Here is a 22211-nt window from a genome sequence, read left to right as displayed (position 1 = left end):
CGCCCTGAAGGATCTGCTGGTTAGCTACCCCTCTTCTGACTCCCTAGACCAGGTTATGGCCCTAGCAGTACGACTTGACCGACGTCTCAGGGAACGTCAGCTTGAACGTTTCAATGTTTTCCCCCCTGACAGCCCTGCGATTCCCCCCGAGGTCCCGTCTCCTCGCTCTTCCACGGAGGACTCGGAGGTACCTATGCAACTCGGGGCCTCCATGTCCCCTCGACAACGTAGAGAGTTTTGCAGGAAGAATGGTCTCTGCTTCTATTGTGGGGACGACAAGCATCTACTGAACACCTGTCCCAGGTGCAAGAATAAGCAGCCGGAAAACTTCCGCGCCTAAGTGATCATCGGGGAGGTCACTTGGGCGCACAGGTATTTCCCGTTAATACTAAACGCATTAAGATTTTGCTTCCCTTTCAGGTCTCGTTTGCTGGCCGGTCTGCCACTGGCAGTGCCTTCGTGGATTCGGGCTCATCTGCTAATATCATGTCTGTGGAATTTGCTATGTCTCTAAAAATGCCTTTTATTGATTTACCTTATCCTATCCCGGTAGTGGGTATCGACTCCACTCCTCTTGCTAATGGTTATTTTACTCAGCATACTCCTGTTTTTGAACTCCGTGTTGGCTCCATGCATTTGGAGCAGTGCTCTGTACTGGTGATGCAGGGATTATCGTCCGATCTGGTATTAGGTCTTCCCTGGTTGCAGCTGCATAATCCCACGTTTGATTGGAATACTGGGGATCTCACCAAATGGGGTAGTGATTGCCTGATGTCATGTCTTTCGGTTAACTCTATTTCTCCCCGGGAGGAGGTAAACACGCTTCCTGAGTTTGTTCAGGACTTCGATGATGTGTTTTCTAAGGAGGCCTCCGAGGTGTTGCCCCCTCATAGAGATTACAATTGCGCCATCGATTTGGTGCCTGGTGCCAAGCTTCCTAAGGGGAGGATATTTAATCTTTCATGTCCTGAACGTAAAGCTATGAGGGAGTATATCCAAGAATGCCTGACCAAGGGTTTCATTCGCCCCTCGACTTCTCCTGTAGGTGCTGGCTTCTTCTTCGTGGGGAAGAAGGATGGTGGTCTTAGGCCGTGCATTGATTATCGGAACTTGAATAAGGTCACAGTAAGGAACCAGTATCCTCTTCCTTTGATTCCGGATCTTTTTAATCAGGTTCAGGGGGCCCAATGGTTCTCTAAGTTCGATCTACGGGGGGCATATAACCTTATCCGCATCAAAGAGGGGGATGAGTGGAAAACTGCGTTCAACACGCCCGAAGGTCATTTCGAATACCTAGTCATGCCCTTTGGGTTGTGTAATGCCCCTGCCGTCTTCCAGAATTTTATTAATGAAATTCTGAGAGATTACCTGGGTAATTTTCTTGTAGTGTACCTTGATGACATACTGGTGTTTTCCAAGGACTGGTCCTCGCACGTGGAGCATGTCAGGAAGGTCCTCCAGGTCCTTCGGGAAAATAATCTGTTTGCGAAGACCAAAAAATGTGTGTTTGGGGTACAGGAGATACCATTATTAGGTCAAATCCTCACTCCTCATGAATTCCGCATGGACCCTGCCAAGGTTCAGGCTGTGGCGGAATGGGTCCAACCTGCCTCCATGAAGGCGCTACAGTGTTTTTTTGGGTTCGCTAACTATTACAGGAGATTTATTGCCAACTTCTCGGTCGTCGCTAAGCCTCTTACGGACCTCACTCGCAAGGGTGCTGATGTCCTCCATTGGCCCCCTGAGGCCGTCCAGGCTTTTGAGACCCTCAAGAAGTGCTTTATCTCGGCCCCCGTGCTGGTTCAGCCCAACCAAAGGGAGCCATTTATTGTGGAGGTTGACGCGTCCGAGGTGGGAGTGGGGGCCGTCTTGTCCCAGGGTACCAGCTCCCTCACCCATCTCCGCCCCTGTGCTTACTTCTCTAGGAAGTTTTCGCCCACGGAGTGTAACTATGATATTGGCAACCGCAAACTTTTAGCCATTAAATGGGCTTTTGAAGAGTGGTGTCACTTCTTGGAGGGGGCCAGACACCAGGTAACGGTCCTTACTGACCACAAGAATCTGGTTTTCCTAGAATCTGCCCGGAGGCTTAATCCTAGACAAGCTCGTTGGGCACTATTCTTTACCAGATTTAATTTCTTGGTTACCTATAGGGCTGGGTCCAAAAATATTAAGGCTGATGCACTGTCACGTAGTTTCATGGCTAATCCTCCTTCTGAGAAGGATCCTGCTTGTATTTTACCCCCTGGTATAATTGTTTCTGCCACTGATTCTGACTTAGCCTCTGACATCGCGGCTGATCAAGGTTCAGCTCCCGGGAACCTCCCTGGGGACAAACTGTTTGTCCCCCTGCAATACCGGCTAAGGGTACTCAGGGAAATCCATGACTCCGCTCTATCTGGTCATCCTGGCATCTTGGGTACCAAACTCCTCATTACCAGAAACTATTGGTGGCCTGGGTTGCCTAAAGACGTTAGGGCTTACGTCGCCGCTTGTGAGGTCTGTGCTAGGTCCAAGACCCCTAGGTCCCGACCTGCGGGCTTACTACGTTCCTTGCCCATTCCCCAGAGACCTTGGACCCATATCTCCATGGATTTTATCACCGATTTGCCTCCATCTCAGGGCAAGTCGGTGGTGTGGGTGGTAGTAGACCGCTTCAGCAAGATGTGGCACTTTGTGCCCCTTAAGAAACTACCTAACGCCAAGACGTTAGCTTCTTTGTTTGTGAAACACATTCTGCGTCTCCATGGGGCCCCAGTCAATATCGTTTCGGACAGAGGGGTACAATTTGTTTCCTTATTTTGGAGAGCTTTTTGTAAAAAGTTGGAGATTGATCTATCCTTCTCCTCCGCCTTCCATCCCGAAACTAATGGCCAAACGGAAAGGACTAACCAATCCCTGGAACAATATTTAAGGTGTTTCATTTCTGACTGTCAATTTGATTGGGTCTCATTCCTTTCCCTGAATAACCGGGTCAGTAACTCGTCAGGGGTCTCCCCGTTTTTCTGTAATTTCGGGTTTAATCCTAGGTTCTGCTCCGTTTCCCCTGGTTGTTCCAATAATCCCGAGGTAGAGGACGTTCATCGGGAACTGTGCACAGTCTGGGCCCAGGTTCAGAAGAACCTAGAGGCGTCCCAGAGCGTACAAAAGATTCAGGCTGATTGTAGACGTTCTGCTAACCCCCGGTTTGTCGTCGGGGATCTGGTGTGGTTGTCATCGAGGAACTTGCGCCTTAAGGTCCCGTCCAGGAAGTTTGCTCCCCGATTTATTGGACCTTATAAGGTCATTGAAGTCCTCAACCCTGTATCCTTCCGTCTGGAGCTGCCCCCATCCTTTCACATACACGACGTCTTCCATGCCTCCCTCCTGAAACGCTGCTCCCCGTCCTGGTCCCCCTCGAGGAAACCTCCTGTTCCCCTTCTCACCCCTGAGGGGGTGGAATTCGAGGTGGCCAAGATTGTGGACAGTAGGATGATCCAGGGCTCCCTCCAGTACCTGGTCCATTGGAGAGGATACGGGCCGGAGGAGAGGACTTGGGTACCTGCTCGAGATGTTCACGCTGGGGTATTGATCAGGAGGTTCCACCTTCTCTTCCCCACTAAACCGGGTCCTCAAAGTAAGGGTCCGGTGGCCCCTCATAAAAGGGGGAGTACTGTAAAGGATCTGCCAGGCACTACGTCTGGGTATACTCCCAGGATTAATCAGTCGACAACTGAGGCCAGACCTCTGAGACTGACACCTGCTCCCACCAATCAGGGTGGCAGGCTCAGGAGTGGGAGAGCCTATCGTGGCCTGGTCAGTCAGAGTTAGCTCCGCCCCCTGTCCATTTATACCTGCCGTTTTCTCTTCCTCCTTGCTTGTTATTCTTCTTGGATTGCTGGCCCCACTGCTGCCTTGCTCCAGCCTGCTTCTGCCGTGCTTCTGTTCCGTTTATCCTGCGTTGCTCTGCCCCTGGCTTGCTTCTGCTCCGTGCTCCCGTTTGTATACTCCACTACTTCCTGATCCTGACTGGCTCATTCACCGCTCCGTTTCCTCGCGGCGTTCCGTGGGCTACTGTATTCCCTTGCGTGTTCCCTGTTTGTACTCCCTTGCACTTAGACAGCGTAGGGACCGCCGCCAAGTTGTACCCCGTCGCCTAGGGCGGGTCGTTGCAAGTAGGCAGGGACAGGGCGGTGAGTAGATTAGGGCTCACTTGTTCCCTTCACCTCCTCACTGCCATTACACTTGCCCTGCCTTTCAGTGCCTTTCAATGACGCAAGCGGCGGGTTGATGTCATTGCGCAGTTTACGTCACTGAATGGAAGGGCAAGGAACATACTTGTCCTGCCATTCAGTATCTTTCAATGACACGAGAGACACCATGACATCATCGCACCGCTTGCGTCATTGAAAGGCGCTGAATGGCAGGGCAAGAAACTAATGTTTCTTGCCCTGCCCTGCGTCCTATAGACGCAGATACAATTATAGTGCTCTTGGGCCCAATTCGCAAACTTGAGCCCTGGGCACTTGCCCAGATTGCCCTTATTGTAATCCACCCCTGGTCATGACACCAGAACAATGGTTCTATGTGTGATAGAGCCAAAGATAGGGGCATCTGAAGTGACCCCCCTCCAGCCTCTCAGCCTGACTTCTCAGATAACAGGCAGTGTGTGACTCTTCTCAGCTAATTAGCATATGGCTTTGAATGCGTTTTTTTTTATATGTAAACATGCGATTTTTAAAATAAAAAAGGGAAAGCTAAGAAGGATAATTCATACCCTACCTGAGGGTGCTGTGGGTTTAGTGGTGAAAATGCTGGTGTCAGGTTCCCTTAATAAATGTGTTCTTTTAGTGAGCAGATTTATCCAAACTGTCTAAAAGAAAAATGGTTTGTTGCCCATAACAACCAATCACAGCACAACTTTACATTTGCTTTTTTATTTTAGCAGAGCAATATAATTAAAGAAAAGCTAAACTCTGTTTGGATGCTATGGGCATGACAACATCACCTAGAGACAGACAGCAATGTAATACAAGTACATACACACACACACACACACACACACACACACACACACACACACACACACACACACACACACACACACACACACACACAATAAAGACCTGCTGCAGTAATAACAATAATTCCAATATTTAACTATTCAGTTAGCCCAGTCATGTAACCTTGTTAACTGAATGGCAAAAGCTAATTATGACAGAACATGGCGGCAACAGCAAACTGCAGATGAAAGAAATGTTGAGCTTCAGCGTTTGCGTGATCGTCATAATAAAATGACGCCAGAACAAATTTGTCAAGGCTGCGACCACAGACCATTGGCATCCTGCCAGCGTCTCCCTCCTAGGAGACGCTAGCACTTGCGGCCGTCCGGCGAGACGCCTACGCGCGCACATGTTAAAGTTCCCTAATTAACCCCTGTTCAACCTGGACTATAAGAAGGGCTCCGCCCTTCCACTCCTTGCCTGAGCATTGTTGTAATTTTCCTATGTTTGTATTGCACTGTTCCTGCGCCCTGCCTCCTGCCACATGTATCCCGTGCTGAGTTTCGTTCCTGAGCCTGTTTAGTATCGGAGCAATGCCTTGCCTCGCCTGCTGGAATTTACCATGTCTTGTGCCATCTGCCATCCTGGATACAATACGCCTCGTCTGGCGCAACCTGCCATGACTGATGGAATACACTACACCTGGTGTCATCTGCTCCTTTTAGTGCCTTCCGCCACGTCTGGTGCAACCCGCCACATCTAACCCCATCTGTTCCAGAGCCCTTGCCACCATCTGGACTATACCAGGTACTTATAACCCAAAAAAAGAATGATGCTGAAGAGACACGTAATGTATGAGGAAATAGAAAAATACTTTATTAACATACATAATATGAGACAATAGGCAATGCATAAAAACAGAAAAAATCCATAGACCAACAGTTAAAACAGGGACAGTGGGCTGTGTATCTGTCAAATACTCATAAATAACAGATTGATATCTGTGATTTGACTTTCAGGAGATAGCATATATAATAAGACCAAAAAATAGAAACTATATATCTTGTAAGTTTGTGGATCCAAATAAGGTCCACAGAAAAGTAAGTGATGTATCAGAAAGGCCATGTATCAATGTAACACTAAATAAGATGGCGACAAACCATAGATGCAAAGTATTAGTGAACTACATGAGCACAAATAGCAAGAGTAAATAGACCATATGTATGGTCAAATGTAAGTAGATACAGCAATATAGATACAGCAATATATAGTACAAAAAGTGGGCCAGACGCAGGCATTTGCGCCAAAACGCGCGTTGGGGCGGACGTTGGCTGTGTGTCTCTCCTGGCATCTCATTATGGGTATGGTTTATCCTCTGTAAAATTGCCACCTTCACTATGCATTCATTGATTTTTTCTTCCAGGTTGTATTTGTTTACATACATATAGACCGCTTTTTGTACTATATATTGCTGTATCTATATTGCTGTATCTACTTACATTTGACCATACATATGGTCTATTTACTCTTGCTATTTGTGCTCATGTAGTTCACTAATACTTTGCATCTATGGTTTGTCGCCATCTTATTTAGTGTTACATTGATACATGGCCTTTCTGATACATCACTTACTTTTCTGTGGACCTTATTTGGATCCACAAACTTACAAGATATATAGTTTCTATTTTTTGGTCTTATTATATATGCTATCTCCTGAAAGTTAAATCACAGATATCAATCTGTTATTTATGAGTATTTGACAGATACACAGCCCACTGTCCCTGTTTTAACTGTTGGTCTATGGATTTTTTCTGTTTTTATGCATTGTCTATTGTCTCATATTATGTATGTTAATAAAGTATTTTTCTATTTCCTCATACATTACGTGTCTCTTCAGCATCATTCTTTTTTTGGGTTATATATTCTATTGTGATGCTTTTGGGTGAACACCCTCTGATCAGCCCGTGTGACTTTGTCTAACATTTTTCTATTTCGTATATATAGTGGGCTATATTGATCCATGTTGCATTTTCGGTTTTGTTATACCAGGTACTTGTGCTACACTTCTTCCATAGATTTTGCATAGACAGTGAGTTGGTCAGCATAGACTGTGACAGTACTGTCAGGCCATGGAACCCGCTGGCCAGCCCAAGACCACAGTTCAGGTAATACAGACGGATATGCGTGGATTACGTGCGTGCCAGGATCAACTCCTCGTGGCTGTAAACTCCATCATTGTCCGACTGGATCAACTCCCTGCTCCTCTTCTAGATACTGCTGCCGTTCCATTGACCATTACTCCTCCTGTCTGTTCTGGATCCACAGTTTCACTGCCTCTTCCTCCTCGCTTTGACGGTGACTCTAGAGCCTGAAGAGGGTTTATCAATCAATGTACTATTCATTTTAGACTACGAGCTCATCTCTTCCCCTCTGATAAAGCCAGGGTAGTGGTCATTATCTCCCTTCTCACTGGCAAGGCCCTCGCATGGGCGAACCCCGTCTTGGAATGACCGGGACCTGAATTCTCGGACCTAGCCTTGTTCTTTCAGATTTTCTATGCCGTGTTCGAGGAGCCGGGTCGAACATCTTCTGCCACGGCCACTCTGCTAACCCTCAAGCAAGGAGGGTCCACAGTAGGAGAGTATGCTATCTCCTTTCGTACCCTGACAGCAGAGTTGGCATGGAACAATGAGGCATTGGTGGTGACCTTTTGGCAGGTGCTGTCCTCACACATCAAGGACTTGCTAGCAGCCCACGACCTTCCTTCTACCTTGGATGCTCTTATCCTGTTGGCCACCTGGGTCAACATCAGGATCCAGGAACGCACTCAGGAGGTTCGGCGGGAGAGACATTTTCACAGACTAGCACCCTCATTCCAAAGATCACTATTGCCTCCTCCTGTTGCTCTAGCTGAAGAACCGATACAGGTAGACAGAGTCAAGTTGTCCAAGCAGGAGAAACAGCGCAGATGCTCTTCAGGTCTGTGTCTGTATTCCGGCCTTAAGGGCAATTTCATGCGCCAATGTCCACAAAAGCTGAGAAAGACAAGCACCTAGGGTTGGTTGGGGAGGGAACTCTAGGTGGGACGATGCCAAATGTCAAAACCTCTTCTAAATTATCTATTCCTGTGATCATCATCTCTGGAGAGACATCACACTCCTCCTTTGCCCTGTCTCGATTCCGGAGCGGCCGCAAATTTCATCCAGCAGGATTTAGTGGACCGCCTACATCTACCCACAGTTCTTCTAGAGAGACCCCTTGCTGTTGCCTCTGTAAATGGACTACCATTGCCTGATCCGATTGTGTCTATCACTAAACCACTGACCTAACAAATTGGAGTCCTTCACTCAGAACAGATCTCCTTCCTCATCCTGCCTAAAGACATCAACCCTGTCCTGCTGGGCCTGCCTTGGCTTCGTTTACATGCTCCAGTTCTCGACTGGAGTTCTGAAATGGGGCGACCAAATGCCTTGCCCGCTGCATGCCACAGGTTCGTCCTGTTTTGCTTTCACTGCCTCAGTCAGTCACTCTCCGATCTACCGCCACTATATTCCAGTTTTTTGGACGTTTTCAGTAAGAAGGTGGCAGAGAGACTTCCCCCATCGCATCTTCATTTGCCCTGTTGAATTACTTCCTGAGGCCTCGCCACCTCGATGTCGAGTTTATCCTCTCTTCCTGCCAGAGACCCTAGCCATGTCTGCCTACATTAAGGAGAACCTCTAGAGAGTGTTCATCCGGAAGTCATTCTCTCCGGCAGGAACCTGATTCTTCTTTGTGAAGAAAAAGGACAGATCCCTTTGTCCATGTATCGACTACCAGGCCCTGAACCAATTTACGGTTAAGAATAAGTACCCCCTACTGCTTATCTCTGAACTTTTTGATAGAATTCGTGGGGCCAAGGTGTTCTCAAAGCTGGATCTATGCGGAGCTTATAACTTGATCCACATCCGCAAGGGTGACGAGTGGAAAACTGCATTTAACACTCGAGACGGCCATTATGAATACGTCGTGATGCCCTTTGGACTATGTAATGCCCCAGCTGTGTTCCATGAGTTTGTAAATTACATTTTACAAAGCATGCCGATAAAAGGAGAAAAGTTCCTCCTCAGTTCTCTCCTGGAGTCAAGGTCTGGCTATTCTCAAGAAACATTAGTATCAAGATGCCCTCTCACAAATTCACTACCAGGTTCCTCTGTACTTTCGAAGTTCTGCAATGGATTAACCCTGGATCCTATACATTTCGGTTGCCTCCTACTCTCAAGATCCCCAACTCATTCCACGTGTCCCTCCTTTAGCCTGTGGTTCTGAACCGCTTCAGTAAGTCTCCTAGGTCTGCAGTTGCTCCCAGCGGTTCGTCTGATGTGTTTGAGGTGGAGGAGATTCTGGACTATAAGAGAGTTCCTTCCTCCAGAAGTTATTGCCGAGAAGCATCAGGGTGAAGGAGAACAGATGCTGAGGTAGAAGCGCTCTTGAGATCAGAAAAGGCTGATTCTGCCTGAGGAGGCCAAACCATGGCGTTCACCCCCTTTTTGGTGAGGGCCGAGATTGGAGCAGTCACAGATGAGAAGTTCAGGATAAATTGCCGATAGAAGTTTGCAAATCCCAGAAATTGTTATATGGAATGAAGGCCCTGTGATCCTGGCCATTCTAAGACGGATCTCACCTTCTCTGGATCCATCTTGAGACCACGGTCAGATACGATGTAGCCCAGGAAGGGCAAAGAGTTCTTCTCAAACACACATTTCTCGAATTTAGCATATAGGCGATTCCCCCTTAACTGCAAGAGAACTTGGCGAACATGGCTTCGATGTGTCAAAAAATCTGGTGAGTAAATCAGGATGTCGTCCAGATAGACCACCACACAGACATACAGTAGGTCTCGGAAAATGTAATTTACAATGGACACATAGGGGACAGTCAGTGGCGGATTATCATATGGGCGTTTCGGGCGGCCGCCCGGGGCCCGAGGCTTCCAGGGGGCCCATGGCAGCCCGAAACGCACATTATCTCGTAAATCTATTCAGCGCGCTAGCGCTGCTAACGGCCGAAGATGGGGAGGAGCAGGGAATTCGCCGGGATCCAGGGGTAGGACACGCCTCCCTGACAGTGCGGGCCGCCGCCATTGAGTAACAGAACAGCGACGGACGGCTGTTCTGTTACTCCAAAGCAGCAAGAGAAGAGCCGGCGGGCGGTCACCGGCGCTGAGGTCAGTACAGGATTATCCTCCTGCCCAACTGGTTCCCGACCGCTGGCTGTATTTTTACGGCCAGCGGTCAGGGACGGGTGCTTAAAACCCGAGCCATAGACTTTCTACGGCTCGGGTTTTAACTTGCTGCCCGCGCGATCGGGCAGCTGAATGTCGGGTCTCCGGCTGTCAGTGACTGCCGGGGACCCTGAGGAGAAGACAGAAGCAGCTTTCGCTGCTTCTATCTTCTCCGATGTCTTCTTACACAGCGTTCAATGAACGCTTGTGTACAGGAATAGAGACAGCAGCAGCGGCGCTGTCTCTATTCCTCCCGGTGATCATGTGACAGGTCACATGATCGCCGGGTGCCGTTAGTGGCAGACTGTTGCTGGGTCTTACTAGACCCAGCACAGCCCTATTAGTGACAATCGTCACTGTGAGAGGGCTGATTTCCCCTGTAACTGGGGCTGCTGTGCAGCTCCAGTTACAGTGGAAAAACATGGTGTAAAACAAAGAGAAAGTAGATATAAAGTTCCCCAAAGGTCTTTTTTGACCTTTGAGGATCAGAACATAGTAATAAAAAATAGTAAAGTGCAAAAAAAATAAATAATAATAAATACACATAAAATACCCACCCCAAAAAAAACGTTCCCCCCCCGCCAATCATTGTTGTAACGCTAGCGCTGACCCAATTACCCTAATATAGACATGTAATATATTAAAATTTACGGTAGACAATGCCGATCACAGATAAAAGGTCTATTTTAGGGTAAAACAATGTTATTACCAAAAAAAAATAGCTGAAACGTAAAAAAGCTTCTTTTTTTACTATTATTTTCAAACTTTATGAATAAAAATTCTAAAATGGCAAAAAATGTGTGCATAAAAACGATAAAAAACGAAACCTGCATTGTCTACGGAAAAAACGTCGCAAAAATAACGTCGGTTTTATTTTTTTTTATAAAAATGTGTGTTTGGTGCAACTTTGTAATTACGTTTTATTAAAAAATATTTTCACTTTTTGAGATACAGCTGCTTTGTATCCTGTATCCGTCAGGTCAGCAGGACTGACGGGATCAGTGAAACGGGCCCTGCGCTAAATTATAATCTTAGATGTGATAGATTTGAGGTGGATCCTGCGTGTCACTGATCCCGTCAGTCCTGCTGACCTGACGGATACAGGATACAAAGCAGCCGTATCTCAAAAAGTAAAAATATTTTTTAATAAAATCAATCAATCACACTGATACACAGACATACTATATATATATATATATAATTATAATATAAAGTTTTTAAATGTGTACATAACCTTGTGGCACTATATACAAGGGGGAGCGCTGTGTGGCACTATATACAAGGGGGAGCTCTGTGTGGCACTATATACAAGGGGGAGCGCTGTGTGACACTATATACAAGGGGGAGCGCTGTGAGGCACTATATACAAGGGTGAGCGCTGTGAGGCACTATATACAAGGGGGAGCGCTGTGAGGCACTATATACAAGGGGGAGCGCTGTGAGGCACTATATACAAGGGGGAGCGCTGTGAGGCACTATATACAAGGGGGAGCGCTGTGAGGCACTATATACAAGGGGGAGCGCTGTGAGGCACTATATACAAGGGGGAGCGCTGTGAGGCAAGGGGGGGCTGTGTAGTGCTATCCACCGTGGTATGTGTGTGGCGCTCTTTATAGGGGGGGCTTTTTGGTGCTATTTACAAGAGGGGGAGGGCTGTGTGGCGCTCTCTACAGGGGGGCTGTATGGCACTATCTATAGGGGGCTGTGTGTAACGCTCTCTACGAGGGGGATGTGTGATATATAGAGGGGGCTGTGTATGGCGATATCTATGGGGGTGTGTAATATCTACAGGGGCTGTGTGTGGCACTATGTACAGGGGGCTGTGTGTATGGTGTTTTACAGTGTGTGGTATTATATTCAGGCGCGCAGTGTTTGGTGCTATTATATTTAGGGGTACACTATGTGGCACCATGATAACTTTATTTTCGTTTATAGGTGTGGAAATGTTGGAAAAGTGAGGAGACGTCTAAGTGGCAAATTCTGCAGAAATGAGTCATGGCCGGGAGAAGTCGTCATGAGCGCTGGACCGGATGGAGAAGAAAAGAGGAAAAAAACTACTAGAATCTGAGACGTCGTCACCTGTGAGTCACTAGATTTATAGAGAATCTGTCACCTCTCCTGACATGTTTATTATAGGAAATCCTTGTATTTCACAAAAAGTCTTTCTGCGGTCCAGGACTGATAGACAATTCCCCTTGTCAGGAGGTTGTGTCCCTGCACAGTGTGATCCTGTCAGTATGTAGGGACACCGCGCTGTGACAAGGGGAATCGTAACACTGTTAATGCTTGCCCAAAAAGGTAGTGTTAAAAATAGTTACGGTGAGGAAGGGGGGCCCAAGTTTGGGTAACAGCCCAGGGCCCATGGTCTACTTAATCCGCCACTGGGGACAGTGATGGCATACAGGCAACACAGTGGTGGCATACCCAGGGGCCAGTGCTTGCATATAGGAGACAGTGAGGCATTCCCAGGGAACAGACTTTATTGCTAATATATATACAGGGTGGGCCATTTATATGGATACACCTAAATAAAATGGGAATGGTTTGTGATATTAACTTCCTGTGTGTGGCACATTAGTATATGGGAGGGGGGAAACTTTTCAAGCTGGGTGTTGTGAATGGCGGCCATTTTGAAGTTGGACATTTTGTATCCAACTTTAGTTTTTTCAATGGGAAGAGGGTCATGTGACACATCAAACTTATCGAGCATTTCACAAGAAAAACAATGGTGTGCTTGGTTTTAACGTTACTTTATTCTTTCATGAGTTATTTACAAGTTTCTGACCACTTATAAAATGTGTTCAAAGTGCTGCCCATTGTGTTGGATTGTCAATGCAACCCTCTTCTCCCACTCTTCACACACTGATGGCAAGACTTGTTGGTGTGCAGTATGCTGCAATCGCTGTGCCTTTGAAAGCTATAACGCCTGATGATAGTCGGTTTACTTGTGCAGCACCTGGGCATCGTTGTAAACACACATCTCAAATTGTCAGGTCTTCAGGCTCTTTTGGACAACCTGCACTTAAAAAATATGAAGTTTTAAAAAAAATATTAACTGTTCCCGATATTTAGGAAGAAATAACTCTGTTAAGGGAAGTGGCAAAATAACTCAGCTCATGGCAGTAGACTGTACGGGGTGACTTTTAAAACTTGGGAAAATCTCAGTCCAGGGCTACTTACTACTTACTTTTCACCAGCCCTTCATCAAATAAATAATACAAAGTAACAAATATCATATTATAATTTTGTCAGTCCAACACTTTTTTTCACTTCTTAGCATTAAAAAAAAATTTACGAATCAAATTTTGCATTGGTATGTCTATAACTTTCTAATATAGTATTTAATAACTATTTTTAACTCAGAAATCAGTATTTTCAGCTCAATATTCCCTGATGCTATGTTGCATTTCCCTAGTATACAAATCCTGTGTGGACCGTTGCCATGTAAAATTTGTATACCTCACTCCTGTACTGTGTATATGAATGTCTTTCTGTCCTGCTCAGCGTGTGCACTCTTGTGGTCCTCTTGAAGCACACGCTGCTAGTAAAGACAGTAAAGACTATGCTGATAGCAATGAACTGTGGAAACTGGGGACAGTAGCGTCAGTACACAATGTACTGGCAAACACTGCAGTGTGTTCCTGCCCCCTAAGCCAAGAAGCAGCATTGATTCTGAACGGTCCCAGCGGTGTGTAGACATAGGGAAAAGTCCAAAAAAATTGGCTTAAAAGGTAAAACAACCGGTTAGGATATATTGCAGCAGCATTTTATCACAAATACAGATTTTTTTTTCTCTTTTTTAAATGAGAGGTACACTTTAGGTAACTATCTAATGTGACCTTTGAGGTTTTCTGCAATAGCAAAAACATGTTTCTAATGGTCAATTGTAATTGTGTCAGGTCAGTATTCCAGGGTGGCTTCCTTCCCCTGTTATTTCACACCGAATAACCACCTCTGTAAATGTACTTTTTATTACTTTACTATATAAACCTAATCAAACTGTTCTTTTGCTGGCATATATTCAATATTTTCAAACCGTTGACCAATAATGTTTACTTTATTACACGTATGTATGTGGTATGTCAGTACACTATGTGTGTGCCAGGATAATTTAACAAATTCAAAGAAAGCAAAGTTACTCTCTTTTCTTTTTTATTAGGGTGTTGTGGCATGTGATGTTGTCTGTGTTAAGGGAGGAGCAGCAGGGGCCGTGCCGTATGTGCCACCATACAAGGTACCACCTTATCGCCCTCCATTCTACGTCACCTGTTGCCACCCCCTTTGGTCTGACTGATTGTAACTCTCTTCTTCTCTTCAGTTCTTTTCAGCTGTTCTTCACTATATAACAATACAGATAAACAATGAGAAACAAGGGCTTATTTCACTCCATACACATTAAACATTAATGTAATGTAACATTAAAATATAAAGTAAACATGTTTGTTTGTTAACACTAAAGTATGTACACAATAATATAAGAAATTAGGTAATTTCTTCTCTTTTGTAGTTTATCCAATAAAAAAAAAATCATTGCAATACACAGATACGGTATAAAGAACAGCACCGCAGTTCACAGCTTATTAGATCGCTCCACTTCACACATTCCATGCATTCTTTCTCCCACTTCGTTTGTGCTGCAGCAACATACTATAAACTGCATATATACACACACATACTATATGGACAAAAGTAATGAGATCCCTACACATTACACCTACATAAGCTTTTATGATATTCCATTCTAATTCTATAGGAATTAATTTGGAGTTGCTCCCCCCCTTTGCAGCTAAAACAGCTTCCACTCTTCTGGGAAGACATTCTACAAGATTTTGGATTGTGTCTGTGGAAATTTTTGCTCATTCATCCAGAAGAGCATTTGTGAGGTCGGACACTGATGTTGGATGAGAGGACCTGGCTCGTAATCTCCATTCTAGTTCATCCTAAAGGTGTTCGATGGAGTTGAGTTCAGGACTCTGTGCGGGCCAGTCAAGTTCCGCCACACCAAACTCATCCAATCATGTCTTTATGGACCTTGTTTTGTGCACTGGGGCACAATGCTCCATAAACTGTACCCACAAAGTTGGAAGTATGCAATTGTCCAAAATGTCTTGGCATGTCGAAGCATTAAGGTTTTCCTTCACTAAAGCTAAGGGGCCTGGGCAGACCCCTGAGAAACAACCCCATAGCATCTTCCCTCCTCCACCAAACCTTACAGTTGGCACCAGGGTCGGACTGGGACTTAAAATCAGCCCTGGCATTTTTAAGCAGACAGGCCCGCCGCAGGCCATACGCAGCCACCAGTGTTGGGCTGGAGTACATGGGACCAGCTTTCAGCTATACAAGACATGGGGAGATTTATTAAAACAGGTGTAAATGAAAAGAGGAATAGTTCCTGATAGCTCCAACTCCAACGAATCCACTGCTTTTCCATAAGAATAATGTACATGCTTATTATTCTTTTAAGTGGAAAAAAGGACCAAAAAAAAAACTTTACATACTCACCTCGATCCCGTTCCCATGTCATCCCATGTCAATGCAGGCCTGCTCTCTTCTGAGCAGGTCTGCTGGGGCTGAACGACAATGCTGATTGGCAGGGCAGAATGACTTGCTCCGTCAATCAGGGCTTTTCAACAACAGCAGCGGTGCGCCGCTAGCATCACTGAAAGGCACTGATTGGCGGGGCAAGTCTTTCTGCCCTGCCAATCAGCGTCATTGTAAGGCAGATAGAATTAGTGCATGAGGGGGTGGTGGCAGCTGGTTTCAGTGGCGCCGCCGCCCAGGGCCAATTCTAGCTTTTCTGCTGCCTGAGGCGAAAATTGAAATGGCACCCCCCAGATCTTGATTGGCATCCCCCTGACTGTTCTAATTACTACCAGCCTTCTCCTTTGCCTTGTACTCCCCTGGCATGAACGGTGCAGTGATGAAGCCGGGCAGAGTACAACTCGCTGAACGGTGCGTGTTCATGGAGTACAAGGCAATGGCGCATCCAAGAAAGTTGGAGAAGACTGGTAGTGATGTATAATAGCCAGGGGGATGCCAACCAAGCATGGAAAGGTGGGTTTTCAGCTAGGACTGTGTGAGTCTACAGAATAGCGGCACCGACCCATGACCCTTTATAGAGTAATTAGCATATAGCGTGCACTATTTTAAAAGTTGATTTTAAAGATTTTGCTGCATCTGAAATAAACATAGAGGGGAATGTTTGGAAATATTGTCAGGTCATGTAAAACTGTATGGTGGCGGTTCAAGGGGTTAAAACTACCAGACAGATTATGATTAAACATACAATGAATTACAACAATGCCATCTGCTCTACACCAGAACCAAGCTCAGTACATATATACAGCTCCAGAACAAAGCTCAATACATATATACAACACCAGAACAAAGCTCAGTACATCTATACAGCACCAAAACCAAGCTCAGTACATAAATACAGCACAAAATCCAAGCTCAGTACATATATACAGCTCCAGAACAAAGCTCAATACATAAATACAACACCAGAACAAAGCACAGTACATCTATACAGCACCAAAACCAAGTTCAGTACATATATACAGCACCAGAACAAAGCTCAGTACATAAATACTGCACAAAACCCAAGCTCAGTACAAATACATTTCAGTACAGAGATCATTTGCAAAGTCAGGTTAGCAGCTTCCAGTGTGACCTGAACAATGGTAATGATATACTGGGAGTTGCTTACACCCCAAAAAATAGTACCCTCCACCATCTGTACAGATCATACAGTAATAGTTAGGCTTAATTCTCACCTGCGTCGGGGTTCCGTTCATGGGTTCTGTCAGACCTTTCCGTCAGGGGAACCCACGAACGGAAACCAAACAGAAACCATAGCTTTCCGTTACCATTATCATTGATTTCAATGGTAACGCTTTCATTGCTAATGGTTTCCGTTTGTCTCTGTTTCACAAGGTTTCTGTTTTTTTGGTGGAATCAATAGAGTAGTCAACTGTATTCACCTGTAATCTATCACATTTATGTAAATTAGATGTGATCTATTATAGATGGAACCTACGTGTCAGAGACACACAGGACACGCTGACACTGAACCCGTCAGTCCGACGCACCTGACGTGTTCAGGATTCAGCATAAGATACAGCTGCTCTGTATACAGGATACAGAGCAGCTGTATCTCAAAAAGTAAAATTATTTTTTAACAAAAACTAATTATAAAGTTCCACAAAACACACTGACTGCCCTTTTTTTTTTTAAAAAAAAAGAATCTCCTTCCAAGAGTTACCTAGCCTTTAATGCAAACAATCAGATCATAACAACAAAAGTTGTCCAGTACGACACATAGCACATGCAGTTTTACCAAAAGTCGGTGCTTTTTTAAAATAATTGTTAATGTCTGCAAAAAACTGCATGGACATTAACAATCATTTGAAAACTGCGCTGACTCGTGGGAATGCAGCATGTTGACGTGGTTTTCAGCTGTTTCGTTGTAAGACGGCAGCTACTATATGTATATACTTAGATAAATAGACTCCAAGCACATATTGGTTACAGGCTAGGTAAAGTTTAAGAGGCCAACTTCCCCCCATAATGTATCGGATAGACTGCTCTGTAAATATAGAACCATACCGAAGAAAGAATAGAGCATATAGTCGGAGTATATAAGAATATATCAATTTTATTATTACAAAATAACATACATTTAAAAACACATCATTCGAAGACTCTAGTACTAGTACTGTGGTACGTCATTCAGAACAGGAGAATTTAAGTAAAACAGACGAAGTGGTGTATACCGCAAAGTTGTATATACTACCCACAAAAGTAATAATAGTATGTTACATCCATGTGGATTGTATACTGATCATCCGCAGTGTCCTCTCAGTTATATAAGCATGAAGGATACTATTAGGTAAGGAGAGAGTCACACCGGGAAGATCAGTAATGAAATAGTGAGCAGTTATAACAATGCAGTCTTACCCATTTCAAAAGGGAGTAAAGAGTATCAATACACGTCCGTGCTGAGTCGTCTCTGTGGACTCGTCCATCAGACTGTCAGAAAGAGAAGCATGAGTCGTCACTCCCTAGTCAGAGGAGCATTTGGACTTTCATGCACTATGCACCTCAGCAGTCGGCGACCTGGCTCCATAACTTCACATGGTCTGCCACTCCATGGCTGAGTTGCTATGGTTCCTAAATGCTTACACTTTACAATAATATCACTCACAGATGATCGTGGAATAACTAGGAGGGAGAAATTTTACAAACAGATATTTTGCGAAGATGGCATCCTATTACAGTACCATGCTAGGATTTAGTGAGCTATTTAGAATGACACGTTCTTTCAATAAGTTTGGAAAGGCAGACTGCATGGCTAGGTGCTTGATTTTATACACCTGCCATGATACCTTAAAGAAAAAACACAAATATGTTCATTTACATCATTAAATAAAAAATCCTTAAGTTCTTTTTTCCTGTCAATTCATTTTATCAGTTGCCTCCTAACTTACCCCATGTTTATTAAGGTTTGCAGCACAGCCAACCTTATGCCAGCTCCATGCGGGCATGTGGTGACAGCCAACCGAGACAAGGCGACGCCTTGGGGATAACTGCATACCCTCCATTCATGAGCTAGGGGCTGCCGAATGTGCACATTAGTGCACCCAGCTAGAAGATGGGCTCCACCAAATCTCCACTTCTGACATCAAGAGTTGCACTGAGGGCTCTTCATGATCGTAATGTACAAATTAATACCTGGAAGCCAAGTCAGTATTGAGATAAATTAGATACTTCTTGTAGAGAAAGAAAAAAGAGATAATGTAACAAGATAAAAAGTATGACAAAAAAATCACTAGTGAAACAACAAATTACTTAGCTTGGCTCGAATCTTGGAGCAGTGACAGAACTGGGGGGCAGGAAGACAAGTCATCAAAGCTGACCATTGTCAGCTACCAGAAACTCCTGACGGGCTTTGCGGTCTTTGAGTTTTTCTAGTTTACTTGGCCTTACAGTTACAGATAGCATGTCAGATTCTGTGGTAGATTATAAAATGCAGTCTGGCTTCACAAAAAAATGGAAAGACTCATATATTATATGTTCCACTATACTTCACAAATTGAATCAATTGACATCAGTTTGAATCACCAGTTCCATCAAGATCACTTTTTTCTTTTTTACAGGATTTGTCAAGATCATTTTTTTTTCTCTCTGAGGTCAACTTTCATTTTGTTATTGATTTTGAAAGCAAAGTTATCATCAGTTTTTCAATCCATTTAAGTGAGCCGCAGAACAAAAACATTCTGCCAAAAAAAACAAAACAAAAACTTGTTCAGTATTTAATCCCAAGAAACAGCAATTGCCCAATAATTATGCTTCTTCTGTATTTCTACAGCTGTTTTTGGAAGGTTTTTTTTAATGTTTTTTCTTCTTAGAAACACTAGCCCTCAACTGTTACATAGTTACATAGTTTGAAAAAAGACACAGGACCATCAAGTTCAACCACCTGTCTTTCGTTGCTAGTATAGTTATATAGTTATAACCCTTGATACAATTCGTAAGTAAATAAACATTGATCCTTTTTTTAATTGCAGACATAGTATCTGCCATTACTACCTCTTGTGGTAGGGCATTCCATAGTTTGACTAAGAACCCTTTCCTATATAGATGTCTGTAACACCTTTCTTCCACATGCAATGAATGTCCCTTGGTCCTTTATAAAGTCCTTGGGAAGAACAGATTATTAACCATTCATATACCTATACATGTTAATATGATTACCTCTAAGGCGTCTTTTTTTCAAGCTGAAAAAGACACGTTTTTCTAGCCTTTCACTGTAAGGGACACCTCCCATCCCATTTAACAATTTAGTTGCCCATCTTTAAACCCTCTCCAGCTCTCCCATAGTACATTCGGAGAGTCTTCAGACCCATTCACTTTTTTCACATTTTGTTATGTTGAGGCCTTATGCTAAAAGAAAAAAAATCAAGTTTTCTCCATCATTCTACACTCAATACCCCATAATGACAAAGTGAAAACAGAATTTTAGAAATTTTTGCAAATTTATTAGAAATCAAAAACTCAAATTTTGCATGGACATAAAAGTATTCAGAGCTGTTGCTATGAGACTTGAAATTTAGCTCTAATGTTTCTAAACCTTTATTGGAGTCCACCTGTGGTCAATTCATTTGATTGGACATGATCTGGAAATACACACCCCTGTCTATATAAGGTCTCACTGCATATCAGACAAAAACCAAGCTATGAGGAGGAAATAACTTCCTGTAGAGCTCAGAGACAGGATTGTGCAGAGACACAGATCTGGAGAAGGCTACAAATTTTTTTTATGCTCCACTGAAAATTCCCAAGCGCACAGTGGCCCCCATAATTCTTAAAATAAGTTTGGAACAACCAGTACTCTTCCTAGAGCTGGCCACCCCACCACCTAAGTAATCGGGGGAGAAGGGCAGTAAAAGAAGTGACCAAGAACCCAATTGTCACTCTGACTGAGCTCCCAAGATCCTTTGTGCAGATGGGAGAAACATGGTTGTGCAGCATCATGCTGTGGGCTTGTTTTTCTTTTGCTGGGACAGGAGACTAATTAGGGCTGATGGAAAATGAATGGAGCAAAGTACAGAGATATTCTCAGTGAAAATCTAATCTAGAGTGCTCTGGACCTCAGACTGGACCAAAGGTTCACCTACCAACAAGACAATGACCCTAAGTACACAGACAGGACAAAAAGGAGTGGCTTAGGGACAACATGGTGAATGTCCTTGAGTGGCCAAGCTAGAGCCCTGACTTGAACCCAATAGAACATCTCTGTCCACTGACGGTCCCCATCCAACCTGACAGAGCTTGAAAGGATCTCCAGAGAAGAATGGCAGAAAATTCCCAAATCCAGGTGTGCAGACCTTGTGGCATCCCACCTAAGAAGACTGGAGGCTGTTATCGTTGCCAAATGTGCTTCAACTAAGTACTGAGTAAAGGGTCTGAATACTTATGTCAATGCAATATTTTAGTTTTTTATTTTCAATAAATTAGCAAAGATTACTAACATTCTGTTTTCACTTTGTCATTATGGGGTATTCAGTGCAGAATGATGGGGAAAGGCCTCAATATAACAAACTGTTACAAAAATTTAAAGGGTCTGAAGACATTCCGAATACATTGTACTGTATATATTTTTTACAATGTGGAGCCCAAAACTAAATCCCATATTCAAGATGTGGCCTTATAAGGGATTTTATTTTCCCCTCACTTTGAAACAAACTCACTGACACTAACCCACTATGTACCTGCATTCTGTGCTTTACTATCTCTTACTCTCTGTCTGACATCCTCTCTGTCCTCTCTGTATCCCCACAAAGCACCAGCATTTCCTGGTTGGGCTATTTATAGTGACTATGGCTCATATGACTGTCAGCTCATATGGCTGTCATCCACTCAATCATAAGTGACTCACACTTATACCCATGAATGACTGTGATAGAGGGAGGGCTGCCTGTAAGGCATTATGGGGAAGCCCACCTGGCCACTGCCTGAGGTCATGTGATCCTTGTTCTCTGTATTCTTGTCTTCCTCTGATTTGTAAAATGGTGACCGCCATTTTAAACAATTCGTGCTGGACGAATACCAAAAGTTTCAGAATCGCTAAAATCTGAAACTTTTGGGAAATCCATAATGAATTTGATTGGTGTAGAATTGATTCACTTATCTCTAATTATGTATAATCTGCTTAATATATCTACTGTATATTGCTGAGCAGTTAAATGCAACCTCCTGTATTGTTACCTGTATGAAAAAATTTGCCATCCCTCAGCTACTTGATCTAAGCATACTCTCACATGCAGACGGTGTAGTGGAAAAAAAAGACACTCCGCATCGGCCACAGGTAATGATGTGAATAAATTGGAGATCAAGACGGTGCATTGTGCCTTAATGTTGCTGTATATTGTAAATTAATTTTTCCTTCATGACTGTTCTCTATG

At 44.2% G+C, this 22211-nt stretch overlaps 1 long non-coding RNA gene across 1 annotated transcript; it reads right to left on the bottom strand.

Moving 5' to 3' along the window:
- Window positions 1–13050: 13050 nt before the first annotated feature.
- LOC142740956 (uncharacterized) lies at window positions 13051–18270 on the bottom strand. Its single transcript, XR_012880936.1, has 3 exons — window positions 18205–18270; window positions 14512–14583; window positions 13051–13261 (listed from the first exon to the last, which is right to left on the bottom strand). It is a non-coding gene; the product is annotated as an uncharacterized LOC142740956 (long non-coding RNA).
- Between the last annotated feature and the right edge of the window lie 3941 nt (window positions 18271–22211).

The sequence above is a fragment of the Rhinoderma darwinii genome, chromosome 2, assembly GCF_050947455.1.
Source record: "Rhinoderma darwinii isolate aRhiDar2 chromosome 2, aRhiDar2.hap1, whole genome shotgun sequence".
In the NCBI taxonomy this organism is placed as follows: domain Eukaryota; kingdom Metazoa; phylum Chordata; class Amphibia; order Anura; family Rhinodermatidae; genus Rhinoderma; species Rhinoderma darwinii.
The sequence above is the reverse complement of the archived record's forward strand: the minus strand, read 5'-3'. Positions and strand labels throughout refer to the sequence as shown.